The following is a 16,605-nucleotide window of genomic DNA, read 5'->3' as shown; positions in this document are numbered from 1 at the left end:
CTGTGGAGTGTGAGTCTCTCTAAATAAACCCACTTCTTACCTATCACGTTGTCTCTGACTAAATCCTTTCTGTGACAAGACATCAGGAACCTCAAATTCACCAGGAGCACTTGGAGGTGAGAGGGGCACAAGGGGATGGCAGGGTGGTGAGGAGGAAGGACAGTCTGGGACATTATTCAGCAGAAGTTGGAAACCTCCTCATTCCCCACCAGGCTAGGAGTGGCCAAGAGTACCTGGATGAGCTGCAGGATTAAAGAGGGCAACTGAATTCTAGCAGGTGGGAAGATAGGAGATGGGTTTGGGACAACAAGATAGCAATAATGACAACAGAGAAGGAGGACTGGATTACAGAAACCTCTGGGACTTTGGAGCATGAAATCCAGAGGAGCAGAAAATTTGTTATTTGGGGGTAAGGTGTGAGTGATTTGGGGGAAGAGGGGGAGAGAAGTTTCCTGGTGAAATGGGACATACTGATCACTTTAGTTACTCATACTTGGTGTGGGATTCCTGTGTGAGTCGTCAGGAAGGTCAGCCGTGGCCCTCAGACTTTCAGTTCAGTCGTGTCTGACTCTGTGACTCCATAGACTGCAGCATGCCAGGCTTCCCTGTCCATCACTAACTCCCAGAACTTACTCACACTTATATCTGTCGAGTCGGTGATGCCATCCAACCATCTCATCCTCTGTCATCCCCTTCTCCTCCTGCCTTCAATCTTTCCCAACATCAGGCTCTTTTCAAATGAATCAGTTCTTCACATCAGGTGGCCAAAGTATTGGAGTTTCAGCATCAGTCCTTCCAGTGAACATTCAGGACTGATTTCCTTTAGGATGGACTGGTTTGATCTCCTTGCAATCCAACGGACTCTCAAGAATTTTCTCCAACACCACAGTTCAAACTTTAGTGAGCATTAATGACTCTCTGGGAGGACTTTTACAACTGCTGCCCCCACCCTCAGAACCTCACTTTTGATAGGTGTAGGCCAGGACATATTGTTCACTTGCTAAGTCAAGTCCCCACAGACCGCAGCACACTAGGCTTCCCTGTCCTTCATTCTCCCTTGGAGTTTGCTCAGATACATGTCCATTGGGTTGGTGATGCCATCCAACCATTTTATCCTCTGCTGCCCCCTTCTTTTTTTGCCTTCAATCTTTGCCAGCATCAGGGTCTATTCCAATGAGTTGGCTCTTCGCATCAGGCAGTCAAAGTATTGGAGCTTCAGCTTCAGCAACAGTGCTTGCAGCGAATACTCAGTGTTGACTTCCTTAAAGATTGACTGGTTTGACCTCTTCAAGAGTTAACAAATGCCCATGGATCACCATTTGAAAAACAAGGGACTAGACTAACTATGTCCCACAGGCCTTTATCTGTTTTACCCGTTTTTATAAATAAAGTTTTATTTAAACCCCAATCAGTTTGCTTTCCCCCCAACCCCCACCCCCATTGTCTGTGTCTGCTTTTGCTCCCAGGCCAGGGCTGAGACAAAGATTGCATGGCTTGCAACACTGAGAAGATTTACCATCTGGCCTCTTATAGAAAAATTTGCCAACCCCTGGAATAAAGGGAGGCAACAAAGGTGTGATTGTGACCCTTCAGAGTTGGGAAGCCTGTATTCAAGAACTTCTGCCTGTCACGAGATAACAAGTTGCTTCTCTGAACAATGAAGATAATGCCTCGTTCACAGGGCTGTTGTAACAGCCAAGCCAACTCACACAAATGACAATGTGACATACATCATTTTGTCACAGGACAGTTTGTCATATGCTGCCCAGATGAAATGGGTTATTAAGAATGAGTGGAGAGACTTCCCTGGTGGGCCAGTGGCTAAAATTCCAGTGCAGGGAGCCCAGGTTTGATATTTGGCCAGGGGACTAGATCCCACGTGCTGAAACTAAGATCCCACACAGCCAATTAGATACTAAATAAATAAATGAAAAGAACAGGTGGAATTTGGACAAAGAGAGGGGAAATTCTGCATGCTGAGGAAGGAGCAGGTTAAAGGAACATGTCCAAGTTTGCCTTTATTAAACGGTACTGTGTGCACAAGATGCGCTCAATAAACGCTCATTGAGTTAGCATCATATATTTATTTCATTTTTGTCAGAAGTGTTCTGAGTCAGTGCTCAGTTGCTCAGCTGTGTCTGACTCTTTGAGACCCTATGGACGGCAGCCTGCCAGACTCCCCTGTTCAGGGGATTTTCCAGGCAGGAATACTGCAGTGGGTTGCCATTTTCTCCTCAGGGGATCTTTTCGACCCAGGGATCGAATCGGTGTCTCCTGTGTCTTCTATATTGAAAGGCGGATTCTTTACTGCTGGCCACCAGGGATGTAGCCCATCAATTATCTAAACTGTCTGTGAACGTACAGGCAGATTTGCTACTGCGTGAAGAACCTGCTTCTAGCTTTGGGGGAGGAGGCGTGGCAGGCATGTGTACGCGCGGGCTCAGTGGCTCAGTCGTGTCTGACTCTTTTCGACCTCAGGGACCGTGGCCCACCATGCTCCTCTGTCCATGGGATTCTTCAGGCAAGAGTACCGGAGTGGGTTGCCATTATCTTCTCCATGGCAGGTATACTTAGACAAAATTCTTAAAATACGAATTTCCTCATCAAGGTTTGAGAAACTCTGAAGGCCATTTGTAGCCCCCTTACATGATTGTTGGCCTTTTTTGTCACATTTTTATTCCATGTTTTCTAGTTTTAATATGCTTTTGTTTTCAGAAGAGGCTACTTTTTTTATGCAAGTAACATTACTTTTTTCATATTTCTTTGCTTTCAAGATTTATATTTCTAGCCGCTAGAGCAACAAAATATATAAAAGTAAGATTTATTATGAAGTTAAGCAGCCATTGTCTATTAAAGTTACTGAATTGCTAGCTGTTGTTGGCAACTGGAATGGCAGTTAATCAAATGGCTTGAAATAAAAGGTACTCCTTTACATGCTTATAAAAATGGAAAGGAATTTTGCATTTAGAAGAGTTAGTCTTCAATATTATTGTTTTAATTTTAAAAATAGCCTTAAGAGGTCTGTGTGTGCATTTCATGAATATTCTAAATAATAGTTGGCTCCCTGAAAACTAAAAGTCACACCTCCTGGAATGAAATTAGAAAAAAGCAGAAATGAAATAAGATCTGTAGAAACTATGTAATATTATCTGAATCACCTAATTCCAATCCAGGTCTTCTGGGTAGAAATTCTGAGAGGAATGAGAAAACAGTGATTATAACCAAGAAATTGTATACCTAAGTAATGAAAGCATTCTACCTCTGAATAAAGAAACTTTTCAGAGGGAAAATGGCTAGAAAATCGTCTCTGAAAGTGACAGATCGAAAATGTCTAGAACTGACCTTGTTTCTACAGAAAGCATGCAGTTGCTAAAGGGTACTCGCCACTGAGGTCGTCTAATCCATTCCTCTTCTGACTCTGTGATCATTAGACAACCTTTGAGTCAAATTCAGCTTTATACTTAACTTTGCCTCTAGGAAGAAAAAGTGCTGATCAGCAAATAGAGGAAGCGTTTCCCTTGGTGCTTATAACACTCAGGAATGGTTTCTTTAAAATTTATTTTTGATTGGAAGAGTGTTGCTTTACAATGCTGTGCTGGTTTCTGCCACGCAGCAAGATGAGTCAGCCATACGTGTGCATATAGCCCCTGCCTCTCGACCCTCCCTCTTAGCTGCCCCATCCCACCTCTCCCGGTTGTCCCAGAGCAGGAGGTTGAGTGTCCTGTGTTATATACACAGCAGCTGTCTGTTTTACACACAGTAATGCTTCGATTCGACTCTCTAAATTTGCCCCACCCTCTCCTCCCCTTGCTGAGCCCGCAAGGCTGTTCTCTATGTCTCTGTCTCTCTCCCTGCTCTGTAAACAAGGTTCATCAGCACCATCTTTCTAGATTCCATATGTGTGTGTTAATATGCGCATTTCTTTTTCTCTTTCTGACTTACTTCACTCTGTATAACAGCTCTAGGCTCATCCATCTCAGTTCAACTGACTCATATCTGTTCCTTTCTTTGGCTGAGTAATAATCCATTGTATATGTGTACCACAACTTCTTTATCCATTCATCTGTTGATCCATGATTGATTTTTATGCATAAAGCTCTAAGGGCTCAGTTAATAGTGAAACTACGTGGGATTCAGGTCCATTCTTCATGAACTGATAGCCACCTTCTGACCCTGCAGGACGGAAGACAGGACCCTACACTGTGGTGAACAAATTGAGGTGTTGCTGAGGAACTGTTCCTGGTGGGTCTGTCTCAGGTAACCTCAAATTTTCTTGGTTACATTTTAAATTTAAAATCCACAGGTTCCTTGTAGAGAATGAGGGCAACACAGTTTATTGACAACAGCTAATCATCTAGAAATAAACCCTTGATATAAGCTGCATCAATTAGAAGGTCAACTAAAAAAAGATGCACAACATTGAGAGTGTGAGTTAAGTTTTTTTGGGGGGGCAAAATGAGGACTGCAGCCCAGAAGACAGCCCCTCAGATAGGTCTGAGAGACTGCTCCAAAGAGGTAGAGGGGGAAGGTCAAAATATGCGATTTTGGCAAAGGGGGCGTTCACGCGATCAAACACTTACCTTTCAAAAGGTTTTCTGCTAGCCACAAGGAGCTGGTGTCACCGTGAAGGGACTTCGTGCTTTTCTAGACTGGGGAACATGCAAGGATCGTGATCAGGAAATCAGTTTCTGAAAAGATCTAACTATCTAAAGGCCTGTCCCACCAGTTTTCCTGGAGCAGCTGTCCCTCTCTCCACGCGGAGCTCCCTCAGGGTGTGTCGAAGGTCAATAGCTGCAGCCTCGCAGGGTCCAGCCTCTGGAAGAGGCAGAGGGCAAGTGCCCCTGGCAAGTGCCAATTTGTAGTTGACCAGAACTACGCCGGGGGTTTTTGAAGTCTCCCTCTCATAAGCAGATTTCTGGAGCTGTCAACCTCCAGGTCCTCTGCCATATGGGTAAAGCCAGTCTGCAGAAGAAAAAAAAAAATCTGACAACCTGCAGGGCAAAAAATGGGTTATTGCTTGAGGCACTCTCTTGATCTCTTGATGCACTGTCCTCCCGAAGAGGAAAAGTTAATATTGTACACAACCTCCTGCTCCTTCTGCCTTTGTAACTCAGCTTGCTCCTCGTAAAGTCTGGATCACGTATGTCACGTAGTCTCAGAAAGTGGGAATTCATAATACTCTGAACTGGAGTTTATCTCACTCACCCTTGTCCTGCTCTTTGCAATCGCCCAGCCCCTGCAAACCCACAACCCTGCTTAATCATGTCTGTCCATGTATAAAAACTCTGGAACCCCTTTGTTCAGGGGTCAGAGCTTGGAGTGTTAACTCCTCTGGGCCCGCCGGCATAATAGACCTGTGTTCTCCAGCTCTTCGAGTGTGTGGTGCGTGGTTTCTCGAGGACTGGTTTCTGCAACACTCCACTTGTTCCCGAGGCCCAGCTTTGCTTGTTCTCATCCATCGTTCGATTATGTGAAACAAATACCACAAATTCAAAGTCCCGTTGCTTAACATGGAACACACCTTGTTGCAGTGATAAGGAGGGACCCAAATGGAAAGGGATTGTGAAAAATGATGGCACGTGCTTGGAAGCATTTGTCACCGTGTGCCCTCTTAGTGCACTTCCCATGTGGCTCAGTGGTAGAGAATATGCCTGCCAACGCAGGAGGGGCAAGAGACACGGGTTCGATCCCTGGGTCAGGAAGATCCCCTGGAAAAAGAAATGGCAACCCACTGCAGTGTTCTTGCCTGGGAAAATCCCATGGACAGAGGAGCCTGGCATGTACAGTCTGTGGGGTGGCAAAGAGTAGGACACGACTGAGCACGCACAGCCCCTTGGTAAACTGAGCCTCAGCTTGACCCTTACTACTACTGCATGCTGGCCTACATCAAAACATCAATACAAATCTGAAATTTTTCAAGCCAGATGGCTCGCTTGTTTTCACATTCATGTCTCGGTACACCAGGGAGACCATGGATCAGTTGGGGACAACTCTTTAAAAGTGTTGCCAAATGCCAAGTTCATGTGCTCAATGCAAGGTGAGGCCAGACAAAAGGAAACATCAGACTGTGGAGCAGAGAAAGTTTTACTGCAAGGGCCAAGCAAGAAGGATGAGTGGCTTGTGTTCAGAAAACCTAAACTCCCTGATGGTTTTCAGGAAAGACCTTTATAGGCAAAATTTGGGGTGAGGGGGCTTCCCTGGTTGTCCTGCCAATGCAGGGGATGTGGGTTTGATCCCTGGTCCAGGACGATCCCACATGCCATGGAGCAACTAAGCCTGTGTACCACAAGTGCTGGGCCCGCGAGCTGCAGCTACTGAAGCCCCTGCGCCCAGAGCCCATGCTCCGCAACAAGAGAAGCCACTGCTATGAGGAGCCCACACACCGCAGCTAGAGAAAGCCCTGGCACATCAGTGAAGACCCAGCACAGCCCATAAATAAGTAAAAGGAAATGTAGTTTAAAAGACTTTCTTCTGATTGGCTGGTGCTGAGGTTAACAGGGCATCGTCATTCCAGGGATCTTGGGCTTAGGCTATAGCTTCCATCCTCCATTTGCAGTCCCGGGCCTTAGTTCCTGCAAAAGAACTCAAGGGTATATTTTATGTATATTCCTTGGGGAGGAACCAGGACCCAGCTTTATTGCTGCACCATTGTTTCTTGACTGCTCCTCCATTGTTTCGGCTTTCTGTCCTGTCCCTAGTTGGTTACTGTTTGAATCTGCCCTTTGGAACTCAGGGAAGGTCTAGGAGGCCGAGACCTTTTCCGACAAAACAGAAAGAGAACGCAGAAAGACTTTTGTATCTGAGAGAGCCCCCACAGAGTCCTCCTTGATTTCAACAGTGGGAGCTTTCTTACTAGAAAGATCTGACTCAAGAATGATGTCCACGACTTCCCTGATGGTCCAGTGGTTAAGAATCTGCCTTGCAAGGCAGGGGATGCAGGTTTGACTCCTGGTGAGGGAATCCAGCGTGCCATGGGGTGAAGCCAGAAAAAGAAAAACAGGAAGGGTGAGGGAAGAAGCTTGTGTTTGCAGGCATGATGAGGAAGAGATAGAACCTGGGGCATTTGGAGCCGCAGCCGGGTTTGCATGCCAGCTTTGCTGTTTTCTCGCTTTAGTACTCTGGACAAATCCATCAGCTTCTCTGTGCCTTGTTTTCTTATTTGTAAAATAGGAAGCATAATAGACCTGCTGTAGGGCTTTGGGGAAGACTGATTGAGATCATTCGTTCATTCACCGCAAGGAGATCCAACCAGTCCATCCTAAAGGAAATCAGTCCTAAATGTTCATTGGAAGGACTAATGCTGAAGCTGAAACTCCAATACTTTGGCCACCTGATGTGAAGAACTGACTTATTGGAAAAGACCCTGATGCTGGGAAAGATTGAAGGCAGGAGAAGGGGACGACAGAGAATGAGATGGTTGGATGGCATCACCGACTCAATGGACATGAGTTTAAGTAGGGTCCAGGAGTTGGTGATGGACAAGGAAGCCTAGCGTGCTTCAGTCCATGGGGTTGCAAAGAGTCGGAGACTACTGAGCGACTGAACTGAACTGAATTCATTCCTTAACCAGATATTCAAAGGGACAGTGCTCTTGAAGCCATGTGATTTCCCAATAACTTTCAAATCAGATATTCCTCTTCTAAAACTTTAGTTGAGTGGTGTTTAAGTTACTGTTGGTTTCTCCTCCAAAAAAAAAGTCTTTGAATTAGCTTCTCTTTCTAAAAATCTTTCCCACTGGCAACAAGTCTGGGCTCCTACTATGTGCCAGGAAATGTTCTGGGCGTGGGAAAGGATGCAGGTGAGCTGGATAGATGAAACCTTGCCATCAGCTCTTCCAGTGGAATTAGGTGATCAACAAACAAGTGCATGAGTAACATATCAAGCAAAGATAAGTATTCAGACTAAGATGAACTAGAGGGATACAGTGGAGGTTGACTGGACAGCAGCTCACAGGTTAGGGAAGATCATTCTCAGCTCTGACTGTCACAGTGAAGCCAGCCACGAGCAAATAAAGAGTAACTGGTGCAGGGAGAACCGCTAATGGTGGAGTCCTGGGGCAGGAATCAGCCTGATGCATTTGAGGAACAGAAATGTGGTCACTGGAGCTGGAGGATATTGGGAGAGAGTAGTAGCAGATGGAATCGGATCCCATGGGGCTTTGACCACAAGGAGAGAAATGTGTTTTGTCTTAAGTGCAACAAAAAGCCTGTGGAAAATTTTGAACTGGCAGATTACAAGATTTCATCAGGGATGTAATATGTTCACCACTGGTCCTGGCACTGTGAGTGTGTTAGCTGCTGTTACCATTTTATTTAATCCTCACACCACCCTATGTGATGGTCACTGTGAAAGGAAACCATTCCAAACCTGATCAGGGGCAGAAGTTTATGGGCTGGTGTGATTTTCAGCCTCTTTGGGAAAGATCTAGGATTCCTAATAGAGCTCCGGACTATTTTTCTGATGGACTTGAAGAAATTTAGTTTCCTTCTGGGAAATAAGACTGACTCCACTCCACTCTTGCTATTTAGGTGGGTCCGGTAACCCTTGATCAGATACTCAAAGGTGCAGGGCTTTTTAAGTCACATGACTTCCTAATACACTTCAGACAGACACTCCTCTTCTAAAACTTTAGTTGAGTGGTGTTTAGGTCACTTTAGTTTCTCCCCCAAAGAAAAATCTTTGAATTAGTTTTTTTTTTTAAAGTCTTTCCTGTTGGCAACAAGCTTGAAATGAACATTCAATTCATCCCCAAAACTGCTTTGACAGTATCATTAATATCACCATTCCACAGACAAGGAAACTGAGCCTTAGAAATGTTAAGTAACGTGGCCAATGCCACAGATTTCCACCCAAATGTTATGCATTTAAGCACTCCACTGTGCTCCCCACAAGGAAGACCAAACTCCACTTAAGCAATTCTGAACCTGAAGGGCTATCTGGTCCCCGGTCATCATACTTTCTTTCATTGCAATTCCATTGCTATCTGTTTTATTTTACATTAATTTTTAAAGGTATTCTCTGACTCTTTGCGACCTCTCTATTCCCCCAAGATATATATATGTAGTTTATCTCTACTCCCACTCTGCTCTGCTTTTTGATTTTTAAGTTTTAATTTGCTCTCTTTTTTTTTGACTGTTCCATGTGGCATGTGGGATCTTGGTTCCCTAACCAGGGATCAAACCCCTGACCCCTGCGGTGGAAGCATGGAGTCTTAACCACTGGACCACCAGGGAAGTCCTAATTTGTTCTTTCACTAATTGAACCCAATCCTAACTAGAATGGAAATTTTTTTCCTGTTTGTCAAGATTCACAGAATCTGTTTTTCTGGTTTAGACAGTCTCTTATTTGAATCTTCTGTGCATCCAAGCCCAGAGGTGTAAATCATTAGTGTCTATGATTTATGCCAAACATACAACCAGATTGTATGTCTGCCAAGTTGAAGTAAACAGTGCACTAGACCTGGAGAGAAAAATCCTTAATGAGATCACTGAAGGATGCTAAAACCCTCCAGATCGTTTTGGATTGGAGGATGGGGGAAATCCCGATGTCTAACCAAGGAGCCTCATTCTCTTAGAATGAAATTGATTCCATGGATGTACAGGAACCAGTTTAAATAAGCTCACATTAAATTTTCAGGAAATTTGTGGAGTAGTTGATGCCAAGTTGGTAGCTTGAAATTGGCCACAGAGAGAGTATTTATACCAGAGAAATTGGCAGAGGCCACAAATCAGGGCTTTCATACCCCATAGAGCCAGTTTCAAACACTCAGCAGTACACCAGTGCAGGTGCCCTTCTGGCTCGTTTTTTCCTGCCTAGTCATAGAACAGAGGATGTGGAGAAACAGTGGGACAGTTTCCGGGACAGGTTTGTGCTGCCATCTGTTTTCCTGTCTGCACTTTTCCTTCTCATACACACTGTCAAGAGAGCTGTAGTCAAACAGACCCCTAGCAGAAATGCAGTTCACTGTTATTTCCCCTCAGTTGAGTCCCAGACCTCTTACCACTTGCTCTGTGACTTGGGCTGGTCAGTTATCCACAACTCTGGACCCTTTTCCTCGTTGCAATAACAAGGATAATATCTCAACCTCATAGTGTGCAAGTTATACGTGATGGACAAGGGTATTGAGGAAAGGCTCTGCTTAGAACTTGGTGCATTCTAAGCCTCCAATAAGCGATGCTGCTGCTGCTGCTAAGTCTCTTCAGTCGTGTCCGACTCTGTGCAACCCCATAGACGGCAGCCCACCAGGCTCCTCTGTCCCTGGGATTCTCCAGGCAAGAATACTGGAGTGGGTTGCCATTTCCTTCTCCAGTGCATGCATGCGTGCTAAGTCACTTCGGTCATGTCCGACTCTGTGCAACCCTATGGACAGCAGCCCACCAGGCTCCTCCATCCACAGGATTCTCTAGGCAAGAATACCGGAGTGGGTTGCCATTTCCTTCTCCCCAATAAACAATAGCTCTAATTCGAAGAATGTTATTATTTACTAGGTATTCACAGACACTCAGAGGTCTCCTGCCCTCTTTGCTGTTATCATTGTTGTTCAGTTGTTCAGTCGTGTCTGACTCTTTGCGACCCCGTGGACTTGCAGCACCCCAGGCTCCTATATCTTCCCCCATCTCCTGGGGCTTGCTCAAATTCATGTCCATTGAGTCGGTGATGCCATCCAACCATCTCATCCTCTGTCGCTCCCTTCTTCTCCTGCCCTCAATCTTTTCCAGCATCAGGGTCTTTTAGTCGGCCCACGTACCGGAGCTTCAGCTTCTGGAGTCTAGGCCTCACATCTCTGGTCCAGAGCCCTGAACCAGCCTGGCTTGCACCAACTCCCGCCACAAGGTGGCGCTCTCCCCCTGCCTGTGTTAGATGAGGCGGGGAGCCCCTCAGAGCTGTGAATCCCTTGCCATCCAAGTCACACCAGCCGCAGGCATTCTCCTTTTCATTCAGCGCTTGCCTCCCAGTGAAGCCTCATGTACGTCGAGCTTGACAAGCTTCTTGGCTAGAAAGAAGCGGGAGAGAGAAACCTCTCTTGAAACATGTTGATTTGGCCTGGATGGCTTTTCATTGACAAAGAAGAAATTCTGTGACTCTGTGCAAAATCTTTTGACTCACTGCAAGGGTGCTTTTCACTGGTAAGAAGCTGAAGTCTTTGGGGGGATTCTTTCTCTTTTTTTGGCTGTGCCGGGTCTTTTCTGCGGCACACGGCTCTTCTCTTCACTGCTGCACGTGGTCGTAACAGGCTTTATTCTAGATGAGGTGAGCAGAGGCTCCCCTCCAGTTGTGGCGTGTGGCTTCTTGTTGTGGAGCAGGCTCGAGGCTGCATGCGGGCTCAGGAGTTGGGGCGCACGGGCTTAGTTGCTCCACGGCATGTGGGATCTTCCCAGACCAGGGATTGAACTGGTGTCCCCTGCATTGCAAGGCGGATTCTTAACCCCTGGACCACCAGGGAAGCCCAGGGATTCTTTCTGTCCTCTTTTATCTGTCTTGGTTCCTTTTTCCTCATTCTCCAGGATCCTCAAGGCAACCTGATAGAGTAAAACCAATATGGTGTCAGCAATCAGACAGACTTAGATTTGACATATGTTTCTGAGGCTTATCAGTTGAGTGACCTTGGGCTACTTATTTGAACGTCTAACCTCAGCTTCCTCATCCACAAAATGGGGATATCTATCTATCCTATCTACTATCTATCTATCTTCTCTCTCTCTCTCTCTCTGTCTTTCTGTCATCTGTCTGTCTTGGGCTAGTCCTGCACCTCACAACCTCCAACACATTAGATTCACCTACAGAACTTCTCAAAAATAGCTGCTTCCTTGGCTCTAATCCAAAAGACCTATTCACCTGGGCTGTTTTAGAACCTCCCGGGGGATTCTATGTGCAGCGAGGGTTCAGGAGGGCCGAGATCCTGTTATGAAGCCTCTCTAAGCCTCCGAGGGCTCACATGCTCAGAACCTGCAAGTCCCAGACCTCAACAGCTCACACAAATGCAAAATGAGTCTCTTGACCAACAGCCCCTTTGCGCATGCCGTCCTTCGCCTGTTCAGATTAGCAGGCAGTGCAGTCTCTTTGACATCCACCATTTGTCTTCAGCGGCCTTTCCTGGGAAGCCTAAGAACCTTTATCATTGCTCTTCAGGTGAGAAGAGCAATGCTTGGGGTCCTTGGCCCCTCCTGAAGCTGGGCAGAACCTGTAGTCAGGAGAATTGTCAGCTCTTGCTGTGGTTCCACAGAGAACAGTGGGTGATGCTCCTTCTCCTGGGCTACCCTTGGTCAAGGATACTCTTCTCTCCAGTTGGCCTGGGTGGCTGGGATGTGGCCAATCAGAGGCCTGCTCTTTGATTTCATATCAAAAGCAACCATAAGGCCCAGCCCATCACCCAAGAGCAGTATCATGAATTGAAGAGCATCCACTCACTGCCCGGAACACACTGCTCCGTCAGCCTTTGCCTGGTTGCCTGGTCCATACTCCTCCCTCTTGATGAATTTTCTCTTGGAGGTCCTTCTTTTTCTTCCCACCATCTGGCCGCAGGTAGGTCCACCTGTGTCAGACATGTTCTAATAAATGCAAGAAGTAGATAAATACCGACTCCTTTCTCCCAGAAGGCTCCTTGGCCCACTGTATAGGTTCACGTATATAAACAGTCCATGAGAAAAGATTCATTATTGATTTGCTTACCAGCCTCTTTTAAACTCAGGCCCTTTCCAAGTCCATCTCTAAAAAAAAAAAAGTCCCTTTCCCCAAACCTGGGGGCAGGAATGCACTTAACTTTGCACATGTGTAACTCAAGGGGGCTTCTTTTTTTTTTTTTTTAACATGTTTTAAAATATTTTCAACTATTATCTTTAATAGAGTATCATGCTTTATTTTTTCCCCCCATTTATTTTTATAAGTTGGAGGCTAATTACTTTACAATATTGTAGTGGTTTTTGCCATACATTGACATGAGTCAGCCATGGATTTACATGTATTCCCCATCCCGATCCCCCCTCCCACTTCCCTCTCCACCCCATCTCAAGGGGACTTCTGAAATGATTGTTTCCAAGATAAAGGAAAACTTGCCTCAAAAGTGAGTTCAGATTTTCACCCTGGAGCAAATAAAGTAACCAAGATGGTACTTTTCTTTTCTTTTTTTAAATATTTATTTACTTCTGGCTGTGCAGGCTTTTCCTCTAGCTGTGGTGAGTGGGCTCAGTCCTTAGTGGTGGTGAATGGGATTCACATTGCGGTATCTTCTCTCGTTATGGAGCCCAGGCTCCAGGGCCCTACGGGCTCAGTAGCTGTGGCCCCTAAGCTCTAGAGCGCAGGCTCAGTAGCTGTGGCTCATGGGCTTAGTTACCCTGTGGCACGTGGGATCTTCTCGGATCAGGTATCAAACCCGTGTCTCCTGAGTTGGCAGATGGATTCTTTACCACTGAGCCACCAGGGAAACCCCAGATAGTCTTCTTAGTTTCAGCTAATTTTAGGATGTAAACTCCTCTGGGCAGCCCATGACATGTACAGGTAGTCGATATGAATGGCAGGCTCGCAGGGTGGCTGAGAATGACAAGTGAGATGAAATGTAGAAAGAGCAATTAGTAACGGATTACTGTCACCCCTGTTTCTGTTACACTCATCAGCATCTAATCAGAGCTGCCCCTTAACAGTGGGTACCCCAGGACCAAGTTATCCCCCATCTTCTTCCTGCCTTCTTACAGTAGTCAGTGTAGGGATCCACAGCCCTGACCAATACAACTCGGGGGTGCCATGTTCTCACCCCCATCGCCAGTAAGATTATTTCAGTAATAGAGCCTGTCCTCTTAAATGCAGAGCTGTGGGCCCAAGTGTTACTTGCTGTCTTTCCCTCCTATTGTAAGAATTCAAGAAAGCAACTTTTGGTCAGAAGGTCTTTGAGCTGGTTTTTGAGCTTTCCTTCTCCTCCAAATAGACCCAAATGCCTGCAAGGGGTTAGGAGAAAATTGGGGAAGGCCTGGTTTGAGCCATGTCATCCAACATGGCAAACCCAGTGCCCTAAATATGGAAGCTCCCCTGATATCAGGCTTCTCTGATAGCTCAGTTGATAAAGAATCCGCCTGCAATGCAGGACAGCCCGGTTCGATTCCTGGGTCAGGAAGATCCCCTGGAGAAAGGATAGGCTAACCACTCCAGTATTCTTGGGCTTCCCTTGTGGCTCAGCTGGTAAAGAATCCACCTGCAATGCGGGAGACCTGAGTTCGATCCCGGGTTGGGAAGATCCCCTGGAGAAGGGAAAGGCTACCCATTCCAGTATTCTGGCCTGAAGAATTCCATGGACTGTATAGTCCATGGGATTGCAAAGAGTCGGACATGACTGAACGACTTTCACTTTAAAATATGGAAGCTATCTGGTACTTTCCTGACCTTTTAGAAGAATGCAGTCCTGGATCTTGAGTCTCATGTGCTTCCTTGGGTCTGCTGTCCATTTCTCAGGAATCTGCAAGTGAGGAGGCTTGTAATGATCTCCCCCACACCTACGACAGTTCTCCTGCTTGGAAGGCTAGACATTCCTACCCCAGGGCTCTAGTGCCTGCTGACATTTTAAGAACTGTGTGCCTGTCTCTCAACGGAAGGTCGATTTGGGGGTCTGGCTGCAGTTGCTTGCTATAGCTGATGTGGGCTTGGTTACCTGAGGGACTGGCCTTGCCTCCCTTGTGGGTGGTCATGAGACATATTCTGGAAATGGTGCTGACTTGGCTCAGTGTTTGACTGGATGAAGCAGGAAGGCAGAGGAGGTTCAGGTGGATAAGTTTCCTCTAGAATAAGTATTAGCCAACTGTAGCCCAAGCGGTGCAACTGGTAAAGAATCCGCCTGTCGATTCAGGAGATGTGGATTTGATTCCAGGGTCAGGAAGATACCCTGGAGTAGGAAATAACCCACTCCAGTATCCTTGCCTAGAAAATCCCATGGACAGAGGAGCCTGGTGGGCTACGGTCCACGGGGTCCCAAAGAGTTGGACACGACTGCATATGCACATGCAACTATAGGAAACAGGTCAAATCTAGCCTGCTGCCAATTTCTGTTTTTCCCTTTTTATTCTGAAATAAGCTAAGACTTATGGCCACCTATTTTGTAAATGAAGTCTTGTTGGAACATTACCACACTTATTTGTTTACAGACTGTCTATGGATGCTTTCCTGATATTGCAGAATCAAGTCATCTCAACAAATAACGTAGGACATGGAAAGCCTAAAGCCTGTGCCATCTGGCTCTTTGCACAAAAAGCTTGATGATCTCTGTGCTGGAGTCAAAGATGCTTCTCACAAAACTGCCTCGAATTTCCTCCTTGCTGCCACCCGAAGTCCTCAAGATCCCTGCTGAATCAGAGAACTCTAGAATAGGCAGGGGGCAGCCAATGCAATTTCTCCTCTGAGACTAGAATCTCCCAAGGATATCTTCTCAAGAGATCCTGTGGGGATCAGACACACCATTGCCTGAAGGGGTTAACTCACCCTCTTTGGGAAGTTGTGGTGGTTGGAAAATGATTCCTTATATTAAGCTAAAATCTGGAGGAAAAAAAAGTTGTTGAAGCTGTATTATTTATGATGCCATCTGCTGCTTTGGAGGAGGAAGGAAGACTATTTTCAGCAGGATGGGCTGCGATGCCTGTCTTGTGTGGAGTGGTCCGATGGGTGTGGAGGAGATGTGTGGAAGCTCGGGTGCTCTGAGTGGTAAAAGATGCTGGCTGCTTCTATTAATAGAGAGAAGGACCCAGAGAAGGGATGCTGGAGGGGCATGGCTGCGCAGTGGTGGGCCCTCCTGGTTCTTCACTGCAAAGACTTCTGTTTTGTCAGAGGACAGCTCTGTTTTCCCACTTCTGGTCTCTGGTGAGATACACAAAACCAGCAGGAAAGCAGACCAAACTGAAAGCAAGAGAACAAGCAGGACTGCAGAGAGTGGGCTGCTTCTCCTCATGGGATTAGTGAAGGCGATCTGCGCCATTAGTGGAGTACCGAATGGCTCCCTGCTTGAAAAAGCAAATCTGCAGAATTAGCAGCCAATAAATTGTTAGTCTTGTGCACTGTCGGTTCTGTCTTGCTGCTTTTAAACCATCTGACCTCACTTATTTTTACTTTTTGACACGACATCATTTTTTTATATTCCCTTTTTAACTCACTCCTAATGGTATAGCGCATGTCTTTTTCTGCATTCTGGATTCTGGACAATTCATCCACAGTTGTCTATTTTCTGATGTGAGACATGGATTGCATGTCCCAGTTGATGAAGCATGGTGTGCTATGGTGGACAGGCCTTGGGTGTTACATGGACAGACCTGGGTTTGAAACTAGTGTAGCCTCTGCGGATCTGTGGATTGGTATTCCTTGCCTACATAAGTTTGGTTCTTAATCTCTTTGATTACTCAACAAGAATTATGGTTCTTTCATGTAGGATTTTAAGAAGTACTATTAAAAAACCAGACCAGAGACTTCCCTGGTGGTCCAGTGCCTCTTCACTTCCAATGCAGGAGGCATGGGTTCGATCCTTGGTGGGGGAACTAAGATCCCACATACCTGTGGTCAAAAGCAAAAACGAACAACACATAATAATAAAGTGTTGCTTAAAAAAAATGAAACAAAACACCTGGTTGAGCATGTTCA

Source organism: Odocoileus virginianus, chromosome 29 (genome assembly GCF_023699985.2).
Source record: "Odocoileus virginianus isolate 20LAN1187 ecotype Illinois chromosome 29, Ovbor_1.2, whole genome shotgun sequence".
Lineage (NCBI taxonomy): Eukaryota > Metazoa > Chordata > Mammalia > Artiodactyla > Cervidae > Odocoileus > Odocoileus virginianus.
The sequence above is the reverse complement of the archived record's forward strand: the minus strand, read 5'-3'. Positions refer to the sequence as shown.